The sequence below is a fragment of the Mastigoproctus giganteus genome, chromosome 8, assembly GCF_048544385.1.
Source record: "Mastigoproctus giganteus isolate SK-2022 chromosome 8, ASM4854438v1, whole genome shotgun sequence".
Taxonomy (NCBI): Eukaryota; Metazoa; Arthropoda; class Arachnida; order Uropygi; family Thelyphonidae; genus Mastigoproctus; species Mastigoproctus giganteus.
This window is the reverse complement of record NC_143582.1, coordinates 14,100,507-14,117,504: the sequence shown is the minus strand read 5'-3', so window position 1 is coordinate 14,117,504 and position 16,998 is coordinate 14,100,507. Positions and strand designations below refer to the sequence as shown.

Below are 16,998 nucleotides of genomic sequence, written 5' to 3'. Positions count from 1 at the left end.
GAGAACAGAGACAGCCGAGTGACATTATAAGGGTCCTTTGTTAAACTACGGACCCTAAAAATAATAAGTAAAAATTTCATAATAACGTTTTTGTAGAATATTCCAAATATTTATTAAGTTCTCATCCGACACCCTATGCAGACTTCTTTTCTGTGTCTCTTTTGCTAAATGACGTTTCCGAAGCACAAATCGACATATTTTTGCTGAATCAAAGCGGTTAGTGGTGGGCCTATAATTTTAAGAAACAGTAGTGAAGAAACTGTTTTTGTCATCAACAAAGCTCTGGTTGGGCTGGCAATCAGATTCATTTGTGAAAATTCTTGGTCACATTCACTCGATGAAATTGGTATTGTACTCAGAGCGTCCATCAAATGCTTCTACTCTTCCAAAACCATCCTTCCAATTAGGTATTCCCAAAATCCACAAATTGTATCTTGTATCTCTTTCATTTAACTATAACCTAATTGACAATTTTCTAACTTCGTTTTCACCAAATGCAAACAATTCCCATTCAGAAGGTTTAATACCTTCGTTGTCCTCTTTTTCCTTCTCTCGGCATCAGTATTGTCACTAGTTCTTAAATTTGAATTTTTTCTTTTCTTTTTTTTTTTTTTTTTTTTTTTTTGAAACTGTCCAAAATGTCTGTCATTCGGATATTCAGGTACTGTGACCATGCACAGAGATAGGAAAAATGTGGATAATGCACTTTTGCAAAACAACAGATGATTATTTGTCGGAGTAAAAGAAAATCACTCTCTCTTAATTCTCAAATGGGGTGCTTACAGTTAATTCACAGAGGTGTCCAACCTACGGCCTGCCCGGAAAGTGAACTAAAACAGCATTTTAAATTTTGTTAATTATCAAAAAATTTTCTCATTAAATTTTTTGTTCACTAGATGTAATTGTGTATTGTACTTAATAAAATTTTTGAATATTTTCCACATGCAACAAGATATGAAAAATGTAACACACTAAAGAAATCTAACTTTGAATTTTTTTTTTTTTGAATTGGCCCCTGTACGGGAAAAGTTTGGACACCACTGCAGCAGGTGGACCAGAGCCAATTGGGAATACCCCTTGATCTGCTCACTGTTGACCAGTGCAACTTCTCCATATGTGGGACAGGTGGTCAAATGGGTTTTACCAGGTACCATTAAGTTGTAGAATGGTAATCCCTTTAGCTCTCTTAATTTGCACAGCAGCACTAATTGCCTAAAGGCCAGAATTGCAAACAATGCGTACAGAGTTAATTCTCTCCTAATTCGTTCGCTATATGAAAATTTTCTTTGCTCAATGGAAAGTATTTTATATGCAACTTCCAAGGGGAATTCAAAATAATTCGCTATAAAAGAACTTCGTTAAACAGGTCCGACTGAGCAATTTAAAATTATAAGAATGGTTATACAGTTTTATATAGAAAATATCTTAACAATAGACAGTGAAAAATGCAATTTAGTTAAATAATTTTAAGCTTATTCGAATAGTAGTAAACATGTGAAAAAATTTTCGGAATATTACAAATTTCAAAGTGCACTACATCCAAATGTCACTGTTAATAAAAGGTGCCGGTACGCAGTACCGTTGCATACTGTCCCAAAAAAAGCACTGTTTATACTTGTATTGTAGATGGCAGGTTCAGTGAGTACAGAACCTGAAGAAACTATAAGTGAAGAGGAGTTATGCGAAACAACCTCAGATGCCAATGATGACATGCAAGAGGAAATTAACAGGGAGATTCTATCAGAGGTACATGACTTAACGGAAATTGAGGTGTTTTCCGGAAGAACTTTGCAGAGAACTCTGCCTCAGTCATCTCTCTCTGGCCTGCCTGAACATGTTAACCTCTAAATCCAAGAAACGAAAGTCATGAGTTAGTAACAGTGCCAAGAAGGATCAATCTGGCAGCAAGAGTTCAGAAGGAACAATTAAAAGGAAAAGAACTGACCATAGCAAAGAAAGATCAAAGTACCAAGAATTTGAACATGTAAAGGAAATTAGAAATAGGCTGAAGGCATATTTATTCGATATACACAGCAAGGTTCCAATTGCAGCGATGGAGACAATCCTGGATTTGTGGGATGTGTTAGAAACTAAGGCTGTTGACGTGTATATGAAAAGTCTGTTATTAAAGCAAACATTGGAAGAAAAATCTCGAGAGGTAGTTACATATGCTAGTGTAGTGCAAGAGAAATCTAAGGAAGTGAAGAAGGGTTCAAAGGTTGTCCTGATCAAAGCTGCCAATGAAAAGTTTAAAACTAGTGAAGAGGTGAAAAGAGAAGTCCTAAAAGAAGTAAGACTGTTGTTAAAGGAAGTGGGAGTGAAGAATATTAGGACTATCGGGGATTATGGTGTCCTGGTGGAAAGGGATGATGACATTAACAAGTTTAGACAATTTATCCCAGGGTTGTGATCATTCCTGGCATCGAAAAGGACACGAAGCAGGAAAAATTCTTGGAACAACCATGGGTGAAAAATTGTAATGAGTACAAAGTATCCAAAAAAGTTTTTAATGAGAATATTGAGATAGTGTCAATAAATAGATCTAAGAATAGTGATGTGATGAACTGGGTGCCAGAGGTTAAGTAAAAAGTATGGGATGTAATAAGAAAAAAGGACACTAAGATTTCTGGATGGCATGCAAGTTCCGAGAAATCTATTCTGTAACGCAATGCTATAAATGCTTACATTATGGGCACATATCAAAGCATTGTCAGAGAGAAGTCATATGTGGACACTGTGCCAAGACTGGGCACTCCTACAAAGATTGCGCATATAAAATTGAAAATCCAATTTGCAATAATTGTAAGTTAAGGAATAGATCAATGAACCATGCGGCAGTGGAAAGAAAATGTCAAGAATATATAAGAGAACTAGAGTTATATAAACAAAAGATTAATTATGGCAGAAAAATTGTCCATTGTCCAAAAAAATGCCCAAAGAGCAAAAGGTGTAGCTTTGCAAGCGGCACAAGAAATGGGGCAAAAAGATATCGATTTAGCTTTGGTTCAGGAACCTTATCAGGCAGTGGGTAATATAAGATATCCCATAAGTTATCGGAGTATCTCTGATGGAGAACATCCGAAAGCAGCCATACTGATAAGAAATAAGTTTGGTGGTTACCAAGCTGACTCATTTATCAAATGAGAATACAGTATGTTGTGAAATAATAGGTATCTATGGGAAAGTGTACTTTGTCTCGATGTATTGTCTGCCCTCAGAGGAAATCGAGCTGTATGTGAACCAATATAGAACCAATACAACCGGGAAAGAATTTGTCAATTGTAGTTGCCTAATAATATTATTATAGCTCTTGATTCTAATTCAAATTCCATTCTCTGGGGCAGTAAGAAGACTAATGACAGAGGTGAAATTCTCAAAGACTTCCTTTCTGCTTCAGGGTTGGAAATATCGAATGTGCAGGGATATCGGCCTACATATTCCACTATGTGTGGCAAGTCTTTTATTGACTTTACAATGTGCACAGTTGCAATTTATAATAGAATAGAAAACTGGAAGGTGGTTGAGGATTTATCAACTAGTGATCACAATGCGATTCTCTTTGAACTGAAAAGCACTGACGTTACTCGAGAGGATAAGGAGTTGGAGCGATTTGCAGTATGACTGCAAACTGGGCTAGATATGACTTGGCCTTTTGTGCTCAGGTTGATAATGTGAATGGGGTACCATTCAACATGTAGAAAAACTGCAAAGTATTTTGTACACTGCCTCTAGGGGTAGTATGCAAAGGAAGAAATTTAGGAGAAGACCTGTAAATTGTTGGAGTAATAGTTTAAATTTACAGAGGCATGAATTGAGGACTGTTAGGAAACAGTTTCAGTTTTATCGTTGTGTCGGTGATGTAACAATGAGATGTATATAGTTTAGAGTATAGGAGATTACGCAAAGAGTACGTTAGAGCCATTTGTGCGGCAAAGGAAACCTCATGGAGGCAACATGTTAAAGAAAAAGGATCAAGAGACCCAAGGGGTTCTATTTTTAAGTTAGTGGCTAATAAAGTTACTTTTAATGAAGTTTGTTATACTGTGAGTAACAGAAATGTTCAAACATTAAACTGGCACGAATCTACAGACATGGTCCTGAGTGAGCTGTTTCCAGATTCTGAAATGAATAAGCATGAAGTGCGGCAAAGCATTGTCAAAAGTAATGCTTCATATCAATCACAGCACGAAGAACAACCATTCTCATATAATGAGGTCTCAAAGGCGATTGCATAGGCAAAGGACGACCAATCGCCGGGCCTCGACTTAATAGAGGTTAAGGTAATGAAGAGGGCTTTTCAGTTGAGATCTGATGTCCTAATACAAATGTATATTAAGTGTCTGGAACAGGGTTCCTTTCCCATGGTTTGGAGAATGCACTATTGAGATTGATTATCAAAAGTCCTCACAAGAACCTGAGTGAGCTTGGAGCATACCGTCCAATTGCTTTACCGTCAGTAACGGCAAAGCATATGAACGGCTATGCATTAGCAGAATAATGATTACCGTATTTTCCGACTTATAAGACGCAGTTTTTTTCGCGAAGAAATACTCGGAAAATCACCCTGCGTCTTATATGGTCAATGTCAGATTAGGCCTAAAGACTACCGGCAATGCATTTTCGATGACGCAGTGTCGGTAAACTGAGTTCTGAAAACTTCCCTTTGAAATTCACACCAATTTTACTTAAGATTTATCTGTTGAAATATATTTTCAACAATTATCAGTGGTTACAATCTATGGCAACAATACATACCAGTAATCTTTTTTTCATGAAAAATTTGTTGAAATCTGTGTGATATGAATCTCACAATCAGATAAGTAAAAACTTGTTTCATTTTCCCATGTGTTTGCTTCCTCTATAATATGATCTTGCGCTTTTATGGTATGGTATGGTATGGCGGGCTAATTAGACTGGATCAGGATTTTTCAATTCCAACCGTTTTTTACAAAGAGAAAGTGACGCCCGTATTTCTCTTAGGATGAGTAAGAATTTCTGTTATGTTACTTCTGCCAGCTTTTTTGAATTGAATATGAATTGAATAAAAACTCCATGTTATAAGTCCATTTAATAAAAAAATTTTAAAAATAAATGTAACTCCATTTAATATATTTTTAATACCTACCCCCCGATTACGTCCCGTATCACGCCATGTCACCATATTTGTTTACATCAGTCGGTAAAGGATCGCTTCTTAGTTTCACCGTAAACAGTATCGAAGGATAATAGAAGGGTAATTATTTTTCCAAAATATGTGGCCAAAACTAGGGTACGTCTTATAAGCTGGAAAATACGGTATGTATACAGAGAAACATACGTCCTCTGATAACCAGTTTGGTTATAAGAAGGGAAAGTCCACAGAGGATGCCATTTACCAGATGGTTAAGCATATGCAAGAGTATGAGGGGCAGTATGTTCTAAGTATATTCGTTGACTTCCATGGTGCATTCGACAGACTATGGTGGGAGGGGATCCTATCTAGAATAAGGGTTACTGAATGCTCAAATAATGTTTTCTGTATTTAAGCAGTATTTTTATAAGAGGAAAGTTTTTGTTAGAACAGCAGAAATTGTGAGAAATGTAGTTAAGAGGTTGTCCTCCAGGATATGTGATCGGTCCTCATGCTTGGTGCATGACGCTAGACGAGTTTTTGAAACAAAATTACGTTGGAGCTATATGATAGCATATGCCAATGATGTGCTAATATCGGTTTATGACAATGTATGATCACAGATTGAAGACCATGCTGTACAAGTACTAGGAGATTTGCCGGAATGGGCTAAAGTACATAGATTACAAATTTCAGAGACCAAAACGGTGAAAATATTGCCGAAGGGGCACTTAAGTATGAATAGACCTCCACTAGTGCATCGGGAATGTCCATAAGATATAAAGCTGTTGTCAGGTGCCTAGGTGTGGGTATAGGAGAGCAAATCAACTTTATAGCGTATGCCAAGTATTTAAAAGAAAAAATACAGACACTATATGCCAAGCTTAATTGAGTGATAATGGTTGATTGGGGTATAAAGGGCCGAGCATTGGATTTACTGTACGATTGCCTATTTGTCCCCATCATTTCCTAGGCCTCTATAGTTTGGCTTCACAGGATGACAAATTCTGTAGTCAAAAAGCATATTATGCAAGCTCAAAGATTAGCTCTTGTATCCATTACTAGAGCGTGCCGAACAGTTTCGACAGACGCATTACAAGTGCTCTCTGGCAGATTACCAGCAGATCTGCAAATCATTTTATCAGCACTGTTGCACTGCACTAGAAATAATTTGAGAACATCAATTCTGAACATAAAGTTCATGTCCAGATCAAGAAATGCTGTATACAAGACAAGATGTCAAGGAAGAAAAGAAAAGAATTCTGAGTGAATTGGTACAGGTCTGGCAAAGGAGATGGGAGATCTCGGAGAAGGGGCGAATAACGTAGATGTTCTTACCCCGGGTAAACATCTTAGAGGTGAGGAAAAAACCCTGGCCATGGGTTGGCAAAGAGGCTTTTCCAGATAAACCTAATAGATAGTGAAAATTGTACTTGAAGAGTAATAAGAGAAAATTGAAGAGTAGACATCGGCTCATATAATGTTTCAGTGCAGTGGTATATCCAGGTATCATCGTAAGGGGAGGCGAGGCGCCTCTGTAGCCAGGTGGGAAGGAGCAGCAGTGTATAACACACTGCTTCTTGATTAGACCGGGGTTCGAGCCCGTCACCACCAAATACGGAGGATGCGGAAAGGTCAGAAAATGACCACCGCATATCCCGGAGCAATATGGCCTTAGTTGCTAATGCTCCTAAAAACCAAATAACAAACAAACATGGGGAGGCATGACGACCAGGCTTTTGAGTTTTTTTTTTTTACAGAATGCTTCATGCATTCTTTTTTTTTAATTTCAAATTTTTGGTTAAGGGGGGCATATGCCCTCTCTGCCCACCCCTGAATACACCCCTGTTTCAGTGTAACAACTATGTTGACATTAGGAGTCAACTAGAATTATCTTTAAATATCTTTAGGAGGATTGAAACAACAGTTCCTCTGGAGCATGTTCATAGAAAGGTGCAAATTTACTCACTTTAACAATTTTGTTTTTCTGTATTTAAAAGGAGCATACAGTTAAAGTTAGATAGTAGAGCCCACCTCCCAGTGGCAGGGATGGAAACCTGGTCCGTTGGGATTGTGGAATGTGCAATGATTGTCCAAAGTTTAATTCCTTGTGACTAGGACCAAGTGGCATGAGTGCTCTCCGAAAATTGAGTTGTGTTAAAAGTTTGAAATTTCTTTTAGTTGTTAAAATGTTTTAAACACAGCTAAAGTTAGAACTGAGATAAGTCATAAGCTTTGGATTGGGTGGTGGATTGGCTTAATCAGTATTTTGAATGTCTTAATGTAGTGTAAATAGGCACATAATTACGGCTTTCTTTCCTAAGTCCGGTGTATGGTTCTACTGTTATAAATTTTATGTTTAAGTTTGGCATAATTTTCTATATGTTGTTAAACATCAACTATAATCTTCAAAATCCAGCATCTTTATTTGGCATTGATATTAATCATATATACTGCATATCACTGGACTAAGAGAACAGAAACATATAGGGATTACATATTTTGTTTAAATATTGATCATTTCAAAGCTCCTGATAAGTAAAGATCAATGTTCATGTGAATGAGTGAATAAAAATACAATTTCTTATTTTGTGATTTTCATATTTGTTTTCATATTCATTATTTTTAATAATTTTCATAGGCTAAACACAGCATTAAGCAGGTCAACAGCTGACTGAAGTTAGGATGCAATGGTGGGCTTTATTTTATTTGATACTGATCAGACTACATTAGAACTAAAAGTTAATAATATAACAAGCTTGTTTTATATTAATTATGCTCCATTAGAATGGTATAATATACACTGAGTGATCACTGAATTATGACCACCCCCAATGAAAACTGAATGCTACCCACTGACCACATGAGATACGAGAGTGCGCAGTTAGTCGACCTACGTAGCACAGATAAGGTGTCAGTAGTTCAGCAGGTAGTAAAATTCCAAGCATGATGGGTAAAAAGAAGGATTTATCGGACTTTCATAAAGGACAGATTGTGGGAGCTCAATGAGCTGGTGGCTCGATTTCCCAAAAGGTTGAACAAGTGGGGTGTTTGAGAGCCACCATAGTTAAAGTGTACCAGGACTAGCGTCAAAATGGTCAAACAACAACCCAACAGCAAAACTGCAAAAGGTCGATGTTAGGGATGAGTGCCGGGTCCGACTACTCGTACACGCGAACAGGCGCAGCACTGTTGAAGAGTTGACTACCCAATACACCATAGGCCAACCCAGAACAGTATCTGGCATGACTATGCATCGCACACTAACGTATGGCCTATACCCGCAGACAACCCCTATGGCATCCTCTCCTAACCAAGGTTCATCGGCGTAAAAGACTCGCCTGGTGCAAAGAGCATGCAAGTTGGCATTAGAAGACTGGAAAAGGTGTGCTGGTCAGATGAGTCACATTATTTACTACACACCGTGGATGGTCGTGTACGGATTTGGCATCAACAATATGAGGCTCTGCATCCAACATGCATGGTATCAAAAATGCAGGCTGGTGGAGGCAGTTGTATGGCATGGGATATGTTTCACTGGCAGGAACTTGGACCCCTGTGCATGTGAAACAACGTATAGCAGTTCCGCTATCATCAACTGCTTGCTGACTGTGTACACCCTGCTATGTTACACTTTTTCCGAATCGCGATGGTGTCTTCGAAGATAACAACCCGGCGAGCCACTTGATGTGCAGGAATGGTTTGAGGAACACAGTTCTGACTTCCAGCATATCGATTGGCCTCCAAACTCCCCCAATATCAATCTCATAGAGCACTTGTGGGACACTATAGAAAGGCATATTAGGCGTCTGGATACACCAATCACCTCTATACCTGCATTGCTAGCCGCATTACACACAGCTTGGTTGGCTATCTCCCAAACACTTCCAACATCTTGTTGAATCAATGCAACATCGGATAGCTGCTGTACTGAGGGCAAAAGGAGGACCTACGAAGTATTAGGTAGGTGGTCATAATTCAGTGATCACTCAGTGTATATAAAGATACATAAATAAGTGTCCAAATTTAAACAGTTATGAAGCTATGGCTGTTTAAATTTTAAGAATGGCTATGGAATTTTAAATTATAACAAATAATAAAAACTAATTAAGCTAACACATACCTAGTATGAATAAACATTTTACTATGCATGTCTGCTTATTTTTTTGTTACTTATTATTTTTACCATTTAAAACTCTGCTGCCATTTTTTTTTTTTTTTTTTTTATCCACATGGTCCAATTCTGAATGGTGACAGAACAATGGCTGTTACCATTCAGAATTGGACATGTTTATATGAATTATTTTTCATATAATAAAAGGCTACATCCCACATTTTTTGTACATATTTTTGAAACACCCTATGTAACTATGAAGATGCTAGTGCTTCTTGAAATAGCACCATATGTGTTAGGGTTTTCCTATATCCACTTCATTGGTTGTTTAATGACAAGTCAGCATTGCCTGCCCCAAAATGTGGTGCCCTCTTCAAGAATTACTTTCGGGCCCTGGGGTCCCTTTTTAAATTATGCCCTATATTTGATATCAAATGCAAGCACTCTTGGAGTGACAATAATGTGGCTAACTAGACATCGTAGGCTCGCTGACAGAAATGAGGAAAAGACGCAGACGATATTATCAGTTAGGCCATTTTAGCTCATTAGCCTCAAAGAACTATACTAGAAATGTTACCACATATTTGCCATTTATTGTAATATTCTACAAATATACAAATAAAATAACAACAGAAACTTCTCTTTTGCTAAATAAAGTAGAAAGAAAAATTACCATGATAAAAGGATTTTTTTTTACTGCCTTTTTTGCCAAGGCATACTGCCAGAATGGATAACAGAGGGTACTTAGAACATCAATCCCACACAATTAGCACAGCAGTTACAATTATTGTCCATCCACATGTGTGGAAAATGGCCTGCACTTCAGTCCCCTTACAAGATCCAAACCCAGGGATGAAAGGAATTTTTATGAGCTTGTGGCCAATTTAGTCAATCTTGAATGAGGTTGTTGTTGTTATTGGAGTTTCTGGCGCAAGGGCTACTTTGGCCATATTGCGCCTACCCTTGAATGAGGATCCCAAAGTTTTTTTGCATTTTACTGTGATCCAAGCCCAAGGCGGGAATCGAACCTGCGACCTTTGGGTTACGATTTGTTGGAAAAATACAGGACCATGCTGAGGAAATGCCGCAAGCTAGGCCACAATGTCTATGTGTCTGCAATTCTGCCCAGACACGATAGGAGAGATTATATGTTAAAAGCCTTGTGGATTAACTCAAGACTTGAAGGACTCTGCAAGGCTTTAGGGGGGGAAATTTCTATCAGCATGGCCCACACTTGTAGGATGGAATTTGTTTTGTAAAGACGGGATACACTTAAACAAAGGTGGCGCAAATGATTTTGCCAGTATTATTGAGGATACCTTAAAGGTTCAGGGAAACTGCTAGTTAGGGTTTTTGAGTAGTAAATGGATGGCCAGTGCTCAAAACAGAAGGAACTGGAAAGTTGCTGGAGAGGCCTTCATCCTGCAGTGGATTGAAAATGGCTGATGATGATGATGCTAGTTAGGGGGGGTGGGGGGATGTGGGTAATACTAACATGCATTTATCTGATAATATTGGTCAAAGTAACTCTTGTACATACCTCAAGAGTTCTTATCTGTTACCCCAACTGGACATATTATCTAGATGTTCTGGGAACAGAAACGTTTCAAGTGAGCAAGTAGTTAATGCCAGGGAAGAGAGCCTAAAAATCTTCAAGGGTTGTGTTAGGGTTGTTAAATATACAAGACCAGTAAGTCCTAATTGTTTATACAGTAATGTTAGAAGTGTCGTAAATAAAATGAGCGAATTCGAACTGCTGGTTAAAACAAGTAACGCGGACATAATAGGGCTTACGGAGACGTGGTGCCACCTGGAAATTGGGGATGATGAGTTTCAGTACAGCTTGTATAATGTATTTAGGAAGGATAGGTAGATGGAAGGGGTGGTGGGGTAATGCTTCTTATCAGAAGCAGCCTGAGTGCGACAATAGCTTTCCCTGATTCAGATGTTTCACATGCTAATAGAGAATCTGTATGGTGTGAGATAGTTGGAAACAAAGGTATAATGCCAGTAGTAGAATTAAACAGACCAGGTGATTGTGAAGATTATGACGAAAGCCTCTACATGCAAATGAAATGGGCAACTAAGCGCTAATGTCTTATTATGGTGATTTCAATTTGCCTCTAATTGATTGGAGTAAATGGGAAGGAAACTTGACATGGGGAACAAAATTTTTAAATCAACTAGATGACTGTTATTTGTATCAACATGTCAGGGAAAGTACTAGAGAAAAGAATATCCTAGACCTTATCATCACCCATGAATCGGATGACATAACAGGGCTGACAGTAGAGGAACCAGTAGCAGGAAGTGATCACGGAGTTCTACGGTGGATGATAATAAGAGAGAGATAGCAGCAGTAAAAGGCAAAGGAATGGGTTTTAATTTCAGAAAAGGAAATTATGATGTCTTAAGGTACTACATGGCTTCTATTAACTGGGTAGATATCGCACAGAGAATGAATACATTTGAATTGTGGTACGCTTTTAAAACATTAATCACAGATGCCTTGAATGCGTATTTACCATTAAAAAAAAAAAAAAAAAAAAACTCCACGAGGAGGGTTCCAAGTTGGATGAATAGTGAAGTTGCCACATTACTTGAGCAGAAAAAGGTGGCATGGAAAGGTTAGAGCAATAAAAAGTACTGAAGCCTTTAACAGCTACAAGATGATCTGTAATAGAGCCACAGAAAAGGTTCGACAGGCAAAGGCAGTTTATGAGAAATCACTAGCAAACAGAGCAAAGAGGGGAGATAAGGAATTCTTCACGTATATAAAATGCCAAGAAGAGCAAGATCGGACCTTTACGTACGGAAAAGGAGATAGTATTAAATACACCAGCTTCCATTGCAGATGAACTGAACAGTTATTTTGCATCGATATTTACAAATAAAAAACCTTTTGTGGCAATGGGGAACTGTGGGAGCGAAGTTGAAAAATATGTAATTAATGATATTGAAATTTTACAAGATTATTTAATGAAAAAACTTTCGAGCCTACAGGCCAGTAAGGCTCCTGGAGTTTATGGAATATACCCTATAATCTTAAGGGAGGCAGCAAGTGAGTGCATTGAACCATTGAGGCTAATTATGCGAGCTTCACTAGACTCTGGGGAGATTCCCTTGGATTCGAAAAGTGCCAATGTATCTCCCGTACACAAGGGTGGCTCTAAGAGTGAAGTGGGAAATTATCGACCTGTCAGTCTGACTTCAATGGTAGGGAAAATCATGGAGGCAATGATCGAGGGTGGAATTCAGGATCATTTGGATCAAATTGAAATTCTCAAGGATACCAGCATGGTTTTGTAAAGGGAAAATCATGTTTAACAAATCTGGTTCGCTATTTTGAAAGGGTCACTCACAAGCTGGATTTAGGGAATAATTTTGACATTGTTTATTTAGATTTCAGCAAAGCTTCTGACTCAGTCCCACATGAGCGGTTGCTTTATAAGCTGGAACAGGTTGGAATCACTGGGAAAATCCTTAGATGGATAGCAGGATGGCTTCAGGGCAGGCGGCAGAGGGTTGTGATAAATGGCTATTCCTCAGATTGGGTTGATGTAAGACGTGGGGTTTCCCAAGGATCAGTATTAGGACCACTGTTGTTTTTAATTTTCATAAACGACATCGATGAAGGGATAGAGGACGTGATGTCTAAATTTGCAGATGACGTTAAAATTGGTAGAGTAATTAATGATCACTGTCAAGCTGAGCTTCTTCAGAGAGACCTAGATAGACTTCAGGAATGGTCAAAAAAATGGCAGCTATGCTTTAATCCAACAAAGTGTAATCCCAAAATAACTTATTCACTCCAGTACTAAACCCAGTACTGGAGGAAAGGGACTTGGGTGTTACGATACGGTCAGACATGAAATTCTCTGAGCATTGTAAACAGGTTGCAAGGAAGGCCCATGGTATCCTATCGATGATCTATCAAACTTTTGCAAATAGAGAGAGGGACGTGATAATCCCATTATATAAGGCTTTTGTTAGACCACACTTGGAATACTGTGTTCAAGTATGGAGACCGGACCTAAAGAAAGACATCGAGCTTCTTGAAAGGGTGCAAAGACGGGTAACTCACCTGGTGAGATCGGCAAAAGGGCGTCCTTATGAAGAAAGACTTCGAATATGTGGGTTGCAGAGTTTGGAAACTAGACACCTTAGAGGAGATTTGATTGAGATGTTTAAGGCTCTGAGAGGCATCAGTAAAATGAATGAGGACAAAATTTTCAAGATTATAAATGATGCTAGAACTAGGGAACATAAATTCAAGTTACAGAGGGAAATGTTTAGATTGGACTGCAGGAAGTTTTATTTTAGCCAGCGAGTTATAAATTACTGGAATAAGTTGCCTACATGGGTGGTAGAGGCTGACAGTTTGGGGAAATTCAAAGGTCATCTGGATAGTACCTTCAGGTCAGGGAAGCGCATAGGATGATAGGTTTCATTTCCTTTTCTTTTATTAATTATTATTATTTATTTATTTATTTTCGGTTTTATTAGGGGTTTTTTTTTTTTTTTTTTTTGTTTGGCCGGTGCAGCATAAGCCATAGGCTTTCTTGAACCATGCGGCCATTACTAGTACTAATTTAGACATTTTGTGGATTGAGAAAGCTGTTTTGTTGTTAGCACATGTGGAATCATTTTGTTTCTGTTAATTTTTGTGAATTTTCAGCTCCAACGTAACAATATGTCACGTAACATTTGCATGTAATGTTTGTTTGTTTTTTGGAGCATTAGCAACTAAGGCCATATTGCTCCGGGGATATGAGGTAGTCATTCCCGAACCTTACTGTATCCTCCGTATTTGGTGGTGACGGGCTCGAACCCGGGTCTAATCAAGAAGCGTGTTCTAAACACTGCTGCTCCTTCCCACCTGGCTAAGGAGGCACCTGCATGTAATGTGACAGAGAAGGGGAATGCAGTGGATGGGTGGAGTCAACTTGTCAATCACTGCTTTCCCACTCTTCTGCTCACTGCCATTTTTGAAGGTTCACATTGTTCTGGCGTATTACCAATTTTTTTTTTTTTTTTTTTTTTTGCTTGTCATATACACGAAGTTGACTTTTTCTTTTTGGGGATACATTTTCATGCCAAAAATTTTTAAAACAGAATAGCAAAAAGGGGGGGGGGGAGGTAGGATTGCAGCTTTTAAGTTTCATAAGTATTAAATTCTATTTAAGTATGACTATCAACAAAAAATAAATAAATAAGAAGAAAAAGAACTTTTGCTATGTGAACTTCAGAAATGATCACAAATGAACTTGCAGCTGTGTCACGTGTATATCAAACACTGGGACATGTGCTGTATCTGAACAACCTTGAAAGTGACTAATATTCTGCAAAACTACAGTTCCATATGTTTTGCCTCTGAAATTTCTAGTAATAATTTCAAAATTCTTTTGCATGCTGGATAAAACCTTTTTGATTGAATTTTGAGCACCCTTGTAATAAAGAATAATTTCAATACCAAATATAAGAAAATTGCTTTGAGCCAAAATATAACTGGATACTGCAAACTAATTTGTTAATTAAATTTTAAAAAATGTCATTAATATATATTTCAACAGAAAAGAAATGAAAGTCAGGTGGTTACAATCGTGCTTTTTTTTTTTTTTATCTACCACATAAGCAACTTCTGGCATCATTTTGCTAATACTAAATAAGAAAAACTGATGTGTTTATTTTCTCGCTCTTGTTTGCTAAAGAATGCACTTAAAAACTTATTAAATTAATTTTAAAGTAAACAGATAAAGAATGCAATTAAAAGCTTATTAGTAAATTAATTTTAAAGTAAACAATTCATCAGTAGCTGTTTATTTTTCAGTTATGGCTCACGAATTTAAATAGTTTCAACAAGTTATAATATCGTATAAGCTATAATATCTACAAAACAAAAAGAGTTAAACTACTGTTCAAAAATTATAAACAGATAAAAAGCTGAAATCTATCATAAAAGAAATATTCAACATATATATCCTGCTTCGTATTTAATATCGAACTAAAATGTTTTCGTTCTGTCATTGCAACGTTTTCTCCTTGTATCCATTTATTTCTAAGCACCATTTCCTCCCCCAACAAAGCTTTCGGTAAACAATTGTCACTCCTAAATTAATTTGATGTGTGAAGCAACCTTCTAAACTAACAGAATTCCTATAAAAAATCGTTTTATTATACGCTACACATATATACATAAACCGCTGCCTTCAAACGCTTTGGATTCTAATCACAGCTTAAATAAATAAATATGTGTTTATTCATTGAGATATTCACTTTAATTTAACTACACGTGCGAAAGCACACTCTTGTTTGTATCACTCATGTCACGTGCTTCGACGAAATTCATTCCACTTGGAAACGGATGCGCTACAACATCTAGACATGCCACCCGTAACTTTTCGAATTAAAAATACACATTGCCGTCATTTTACATTACTAAAATGCTGTTAATTCAGATTCGCTATCAAATACATTGATCTTTTTTGATTTTTTTTTTATCCTCCTACATCAATTAACGGCATTTACTATCGCAAAGTATCGGCTGTTATCAAAAACGCATTCATCAACAATACTTTATCCTTCAAGAAAGCACAGATTTCTTATTACTATAATTTATTTCATATCGAATTACTTCAAAGCTATGACCTAAACAAAATGCAACCACATTAAAAGAAAGAAAAGTATGTGGCAATATACAGAATAATATCCCGCTTTATTGAGCGCACAGACATTAAACGTTTCATAGCCAGAACTCTTTTAGCTACAAATTGGGCAAAAATCGTTAAGTTCTCAAAGTACTGTAAGCAACACTATTTAAAACAGTTTATTACTGATCCGATTTATCATACTAAATAAAATTCGTACATGACGTATTCAATATATAAAAAATGATGTTTTAAGGTTAGCTGATGTCAGAATTAGGCTTAGCCAGTCAACACTAACACTATAGGAAGAAAGATGGCAGACTCCATTAATAACTTCGCAAAAGCTGCGGGGAAGTAAGTTGTCAACAAATTAACACGCGTTCATTCAAATAACATAAGAGAAATAAACGAAACTGGATGACATACCAAGATAGCCTACATAGGAACACTAAACCTGATGATTCAACCTATTCAAAATTCCATTTATGATGGCACATTCCCAATAAATATCTCGGAACATATCACAAAAATAACAATGCCCAAACTCACCTTCCCTACTTTTTGAATCCAACGCCATACATTGATCACAGCGCCTCTACAGGCTTGGAAATTATGAATAAAACTGTATGCTAAAAGAAATACTCAAACGTACAGATAAATTCGACTAAAGCAAGAAATAATGATCAGTATCAGGTATAAAAGAACAGTTATTAATGACGTGTACCAGCAGATATTTCGGGAAAGAAGTAAATCGCGCAAACCAAAAATTAGTTTTTCATCCCGCGAACTTACCAACCCCATAAGCAATATACAAAAACAAACAATTATATTTTACGGTCATCCGGAATTTCTCCGATATACCCATATATGTATTGTGTCTGTAAATTGCGTGTATTCTCTAGTCGGTAAACACTGGACGAAAAAAACCCAGTTTCTGGTTGTTTTTAGTATGGTTATCAACGCCTGAGACCGACTAACTCAGCCACGGAGTGAAAAAAAGTCCAATTAAAGTTCCTCGCGTTATCGACGGGATTCGAATCCGGGCCTTTTCCACCTGGTGTGGGGAGGATGGTGACGATACCACTGTGCTAACCGGGCAGACAAGTATGCAATATACATACAAAATA

The 16,998-nt window shown here is 37.4% G+C and overlaps 1 protein-coding gene across 6 annotated transcripts in view; it reads right to left on the bottom strand.

The window, feature by feature from the left end:
* LOC150081274 (uncharacterized) overlaps positions 1-16,457 on the bottom strand; it is a 207,994-nt gene extending 191,537 nt beyond the window's left edge. For 2 of the 6 annotated variants that reach the window (XM_090379584.1, XM_090379582.1), the window contains exon 1: positions 16,298-16,414. The gene's annotated coding sequence lies outside the window, so the exon portion shown is untranslated. Of the gene's footprint in view, positions 1-16,297 lie in introns of all 6 variants that reach the window. The other 4 variants (XM_090379587.1, XM_090379583.1, XM_090379586.1 and 1 more) reach the window with 4 other exon arrangements.
* Between the last annotated feature and the right edge of the window lie 541 nt (positions 16,458-16,998).